The sequence below is a fragment of the Aegilops tauschii genome, chromosome 4 (genome assembly GCF_002575655.3).
Source record: "Aegilops tauschii subsp. strangulata cultivar AL8/78 chromosome 4, Aet v6.0, whole genome shotgun sequence".
Taxonomy (NCBI): domain Eukaryota; kingdom Viridiplantae; phylum Streptophyta; class Magnoliopsida; order Poales; family Poaceae; genus Aegilops; species Aegilops tauschii.
Window position 1 is genome coordinate 130,674,146 of NC_053038.3, and position 7,097 is coordinate 130,681,242.

Sequence of the window (7,097 nt, forward strand, 5' to 3'; positions counted from 1 at the left end):
ACGACACAGTTACAAATTGTATTATCTATATTTGATGGAAATATTCTTGTTAACACGCATCCAAATGTTTATTAGTATATTTATATTAAAGGGCTTCGGATTATAGTTTCGTCCCGGGCCTCCAAAATCTCAGGACCGGCCCTGCATCTACCCTTGTGTTGAGATCAAGAGGATTCCACTCCAACCTTTGATCCTTATCTCTAGCATCCCCAAGTTCCTTTCCACTCAAAATCCCTCTCATACCACAGCCAAAATATGTGAGAGTATTTGAGTGTTGAGAAGACTAATTTTTGAAGCATAAGAGTAAGGAGTTCATCATCAACAACAACATTTATTAGAGCAACTCTAGCTGACCCCGCAAAAGCCGCAAACCCACAAAATTCCGGCGACTATACGGGCTCTGCCCAATTTTCTGGCCAGAACAGAGCCCGTATACTTGCCCGGCCCAGAAAAAATTTTAACGCGGCCCACAAACCGCCTGCCCCGACCAGTATATCTACGGGTTCGCAGTGCGTTTGCGGGTCGAAACCCTATCCCCTCGTCGCCGCCGAGCTCCGCAATTCCCCACTCCCCTCCTCACATTTCTCGCCACCAGCGAGTCCCTTCCGCCTCCAGCCACCATGCGGGGCCGCATGTGGACCTCCGGCCGCAGCTCCGGGAGCAGCTCCGGCGGGGGCGGCGACCCCGAGCGCGAGTGGCGTGTCCGCTCGGACAGCGCGGGGCGAGGAAGTGGACCAACTGCGGCCTCTCGCCGCCGCCGAGCTTTCGCGTCCGCGAGATGGACGAATACGACCGTCGGCATGGCCGTATGCCGTCCTCGGCCACGGGCTCGTCCTCCGCAACGAGATCTTCCCACACCGCGAGCTCCTCCTATTCCGGCGCGAGCCTTCTCCCCGTGCAGAGGGAGTGGTCGGAGGAGCCAGAGGAGATCGAGGTCGTCCCCATCAAGCAGGAGCCCGAGGAGCTCGAGAGCCGCGGAGTCGTCGGGCCGGAGGACTTCGTCACCGATGTCGACGCGGTCGCGGCCGCCATTGCCGAGCGGAGCTTGCGCGAGGAGGCGGAGCGCCGACGCCACCACGAGGAGCTCGAAGACCTCGTGTTCTAGCAGGCGGTCGCGGCCAACCTCACCGCCAAGGAGAAGGACGACGAGTGGCGGCGCATCCGCGAGGAGCAGAGGGAGAAGTGCATCGACCTCGGTAGCTCCGACGAGGTGGATTGAGCTCCTCCACGGCGTCGTCCATGGCCGCGAGCTCGCCGCCGCCTCTAGTACTAGTACTGATGTTGTATGTAGTATGAACTAGTGTTTGTAGTGTTTGATCGTGTAATATATGTAGTATGTGATGAACTACTATGGCGCAATTTCTCCCGAGAAACTGTTTTTCAAATTATGCAGTTTCATCTACGGTTTCTGATCGGCCACGCTTGTTCTCGACCCGCAAACGAGATCTTCATCAAACTGCAAACGCGTTTTGCGGGTCGGGATTTTGCAGGGTCTGCTAGAGTTGCTCTTACCTTTTGGAGAGTGATGTCTCCTAAATTGGTTAAGTGTCACTTGGGAGCCTCCAAGTTTGTGGAGTTGAACCAAGAAGTTTATAAGGGCAAGGAGATCGCCTACTTCGTGAAAATCTACCTCGAGTGGGGCTAGTCCTTCATCGACGTAAGCCATGATGGCATAGACAAGATTGCTTCTTCGTGGACCCTTCATGGGTAGAGCTCTCCATGGGTTTGTGCAGTCGTTATCCTCCGTGGGTTGAAGTCTTCATCAACATGGATGTACGATAGCACCACCTATCAAAAACACGCCAAAAGAATCACCTTGTCTTCATTGTGTTTGATCATCTCCAAACTCTACCCTTACTTTCTTGCACTTCCATGTCATTTACTTTTCGTTGTCCATACTCTAGATATGCATGTGTAGATTGTATTGTTTGTCACTTAACTTATGCTAAAATCTGCCTAAATGTTAAGAAAACTAAAAATTGAACTTTGACCCCATAACTATGCAGTCTCATATTGGACTACCAAAATATGAACCAGATCGAGGGAGGGGTGAGTTTCGGGCGATTAGGGATATTTTCTCCCATTGCAACGTATAGGTATGTTTGTCAGTCACAAATTAAGAAGTACCCCTTGTAAAGGTTACTCCTCACCTTCTCTAATGCCGGCAAGTGACACACTGCATGTGCTGCAAGGAGTTTTCCTTTTTCCATGGATTCACTTTTTCATAATAGATTATCTCTTAAGCCACAAGTCAAAATCTCGAGCCGTTTTTACCATTGGATTCCATGCGTCCATGTTATTAGGTTTCAATGTTAAAAAATCACGAAAACCCAAAAAAAGTGAAAAAATGGAAGAAAAAAAACAAAAGCCGGAAGGAAAAAAATCCTGAAACCCGAAAGTAGAATTGTGCCTTCACTTTTTCTGGAAGCATTGTGTGTGCTTTTCCGGAGCACGGTTGTGCGTAGAAGCACAGGCTATGCTTTACTATTTTTTGGAAAAGAACGGTCCCCTTTTGGGAAGTAAGGGTCATGCTTCTGGCAGAAAACCCGGGTATGCTTTTCCATTTTCAAGGGGGCACATGTGCTTCCCGCAAAAAAACATTGCTTTCATCCTTTTCTGTCAAAACCTAAAGAAGACCAAACAAAAACCGAAGAGCCTAAAAAACCAAGGAAATCAGATAAAACCCCAAAACTGTGCAGACCAAACAAAAACCAAAGAGCCTAAATTCAAAACAAAAATCAAATAAAACCCAAAAACGCGTGCAGAAACAGGAAAAATTCATGCTCCAGTTGTGTGCATCCCGCACACGAGAGTTGCGGCGCGCCAGGGAAGTGACCGCTGTAGAAGGTAACAGTTAAATAGTTGCTCTCACCAACTGGCTTTCCTGGGAGCTTAGAGTTTTTAGGAATTCAGATAAAGCACAGAGAGAAAAAATGCAAGTCCTGACAACGGATTTAATATCACATCGACTCTTCCAGCTAATAATAAGGTTCTGTGCTCCAAAAACACCACCAACATCTACACACCTACAGTTTGTACCTGCAAACGACCACTGGACTAATAGAATATGTTATACGACGCGACAGGTCAGAACTAACGATCAACACACAAAAGACGCAGCAGGTGATCTCCATTCCCGTGGTTGATGCCAAAATGGGCCTTTCGCCCCTTCCAAATCAACGCCAGGTGCATCTGGTCTGTTCAAGAAACACAACAGCGAGCACACATGTGTAATCTAAGGTTTCCAGAAAAGTTCAGGGTTCACCTATCTAGTTCCGGTAACTATGTTCATCGTCGAAGATTATAAAGCTGCGGTTCCATGAGTTGTGCTCAGGGTATGCGCTGCCATAATCGGAGGTTGGATGCCAGTTACTGTTGGAGGCCTTGAATTCTTTCTCAGCCTCCACCTCCGCGAATGTCACACGTTTGCCACTCATCTTCGGTTGACGTTCATTTGAATCTTTCCCCTCCTGCTCTTTTCGATCTTTCAGTGATTTCTTCAGCTCTTTCCAGTCTTCCAATGACTGCTTTAGTTCTTTTGAATTTTTCAGTGCCTTTTTCTGTTCTTCGGAGCATTTCGGTGCCTTCTTCTGCTCTTTTGAATCCTTCAACGCCTTCGAGGCTTTTGTATCTTTTGATGCCTTTGCTTTTTTAAACTCCTTCAGCGATTTTAATTCTTTCAACCCTTTCCACAATTCCAGACTGTGTAGATGACTTGCCAACCTACAGTACACGATACCAGACATCAGAACAATAGCCTACTTGCCATTTTGAAACAGCAACTAGTGCACTGTTTAGCTAAGAGCATACGAAACAAAACCATCAAGGTTTAGCCTTAAAACAAAGCATACTGAGATATCAATCAAGAACCAGTGGCAGTCAGTTGTAAACCCCAATGAAATTTAAACCAGGCAGTACATTAGATATCACAACATCTGAATACGCAGCAAAATTCAGATTCTAATTTTTTTCAAAAGGAGTCTGTAATTGGCCTTACCTTTGACCCCAAGTACAAAACTGGAAACCAATGACATGAATTGGCATGTGAGCAGCATGAAATTCAAAGTAGTAATTTACATGATCAATTAGTGCATGAAACCAGGGTATACAGAACTATGTGTAGGTTGATGTACCTTGTCTGCCAATTTCTTCAGTGCTTCAGGTCCATTTTCTTCAATGTACTTATCAAGTGCTGTGATGAAGTCGTCTGAATTACAGAAAAGACCCTTTTTCTGAGGGACATACCAAATGTTAATCATATGATTCCTAACAAACACAGGCCTCACATAATTTTGGTACACATAGGCTGCACCACTGAAGTAGGGCAAGACCAGCCAGGAAATGAAGATCAACTTCATGGAGGACCAAAAGGGAAGCCTGCAAAACTCAAATATGGCAAGACCATGGGGATTTTAGGGTCAGTATACCATGATTACTGATAATAAACTTGTGCGAGCTAAAAAAAGGGATTTCGAGTAAGAATGAGTTAGTAGGTTCAGTTAAGATGAAAAAATGGCACTTTATGCTTAATATTATGTTGGAGAACCACTATGTCGCAAATCGTGTAATAATTCTGAACCATGCTATTTAGAACAGAGGTACTAAACCTTTTGGACAGCAATAACTATAAAACTGTGAAACACTTGAAAGTCTCTCTTTTTTCTATGGAAAGCACTTCCAAAGTGAAAGTAGATCGTTAGCCAGTCCTATGCAATATAGATTTGAATTATAGTTTCTGTTACCACAATTAGTTTTAAATTTTTGTAGCCAATTAATCATCAAGATGTGAAACCCTGATTTATGGTGGGCACGCAATTTCTCAGCCTTGAAGCGAAATGCTTATCTTATAAACTAAAATGCACTAAAATTTCTACATGTTAATTTGAATACTTCATACTGTGAATAAACATGATGCTGACACATACCTTTACTAAACCAAAGAGCCCTAACATTTACTGCTCAAGATGCTTGACATTACAAAAGAACATCAAAATTGCAGTACCCCTTACCATTCAATAATTGATGTGAATGTCAGCTCGAAGAGTGTTATTAATGAATATAACACCCAATATGTGAGCCATTGCTGATCATCCACAGAGGATTTGGTTTCAATTGCCTTAACTGAAGCATACCTGTAATAGCCCTAAATTACATTTGCACTTATAACACAAATATGAAATGGACTTGTTGCAACAAACTAAAAAGGACAGGCAACTTACAAAGGATAAGCTAGTGCAACCAAAGGCCTGCAAGACAAAGGTAACAAAGGATTAATTTGAACGCAAATTAAAATAAAGACTGTACTAAGAGCAATAATAGGCATACAAGCAAGGTAAAGACATAAAAAGGATGATTCAAGTTGGATGAACTCTACAATCAGAACAAACATATAGGAGTAGTAATTTAACAACCAGTATTTCCAGTCTACTTGGGTCAAGTTGGATGTGCGCGCAAGCCAGTAATGTCTCCTTGCGTTAACAAATTACAGTGTCCTGCTAAAAAACACTCCCCAGTAGAGCACTCCCATATTTTATTTTCTAATATGATGAATCACGATCTAGTAAATCATATTACCTCCGTCCCAAAATAGTTGTCTTAGATTTCTCTAGATACTGATGTATCTAACACTAAAACGTGTCTAGATACCTCACAAATCTGAGTCAACTAATCCGGGACAGAGGAAGTACAAAAACACCAGGGAAATGTACCGAGCCATCATTCAACATGTGACCTAGCCACATATAAAGGGATCTGGAATGTGAAACAGCTGACAAAAAAGATGGACAAGACCAGACAACGAAAAACTAATCTTCACAATGAGAATGGACCGAGCAACCTACAATCGCACGCACTAGCAAAACTACACATAAATCCAAAAGCAAAACCTTATGTAAAGGACTGCAAAATGTGAGGATCCCACACAAAGTAACAAGACTCTACAGCTTACTTGCACATTCAGACTAAAGGCTTAGCGATCTGAATTGAGGTAAGGCCAAGACGCCAACGCATGCATCATAGAGGAGCTTTTGGTTCTGGCAGGCATTAACATCCAGAAAATGTTCGGATTATATCATCAGGGATGTTCCTCTTACACGAATGATACCGGATGAGACTTCAGCCCCAAAAGTGAAAAAGATGAGTAACACCCTCGAGTCCTAATGAACTCAGCAAGACGAAAAAAATATCACCAAGACATCTCACGATTACCAAGTGCCAACAGGGCATTGGTGCCGGCGCCATTTCAGGAACAAAGAAAAGAAGGGCGTAATAAGAGCCCAAAATAAATGCAGAAAATGGCGCATGGAAAGGGGAAAACACTGACCCTGCAAGAACATCGAAGTTCTTGGCGAGAACCTTGAGCAAAGATCTGGAGCCCATGCCTCTCCCTCGTAGCTCGAATGGGCGCACTCCGAGCTTCTGGAAGCGTGGAGCCGTATCCGCAGGAGACGGGGATGGAGATGGCAATGGACTCTAGGTTCTTCAAACCTCCGTTTTTTTTCCTCTTGTTCCCACCCTTTGGTGCTTTTGGAGTCTCGAGGGGAGCAAAAACTGGAGAGGAAAGGAAAGCGTGCTAGTAGTGCCGGTGGAGAAGACTAGACGGAGACGGAAACGAGACGAGACGACGAAACGGCGCAGAGCATATCTAATCGGCGTAGGCACGCGTACAGAGAGAACTTAATTTTTTCCACGCCCGTGCGTTGTCACGGAAAAAATATTTATATTAACATAATAAGACAATCATATGGGACAAATCTTGATGCAAAATAAATAAAGAATATTTTGATTATACAAAATGCAATTGTTTTATTATTTATTAAACTGGTGAAATAGGTACTAAGAGATTTATTTGTCTATATAGACAGGGGATTTATTCTTATTTATTTAGTTATGAAAGAGGTCTAACCGGCATCTAAAAAATAATTCATTTATGGACTCTAAATTTATTGCTACTAGTAGAATGCTCGTGCGTTGCCATGAGCTTTTTAGCTTTTTTAGCAATGGAGATAGCTTACATTGTTGTATAAAACTCGGTGAACTATTGGTTCCTTCCAACGAAATTGACCCGGCCCTTGTTGAAGTATTCTTTTTGAACATCA

General features: G+C 43.7%; 1 pseudogene; it reads right to left on the reverse strand.

Annotated features, from left to right (window-relative positions):
• Positions 1–2,953: 2,953 nt before the first annotated feature.
• On the reverse strand, positions 2,954–6,611 carry LOC109737961 (HVA22-like protein a; annotated as a pseudogene).
• Positions 6,612–7,097: the final 486 nt, after the last annotated feature.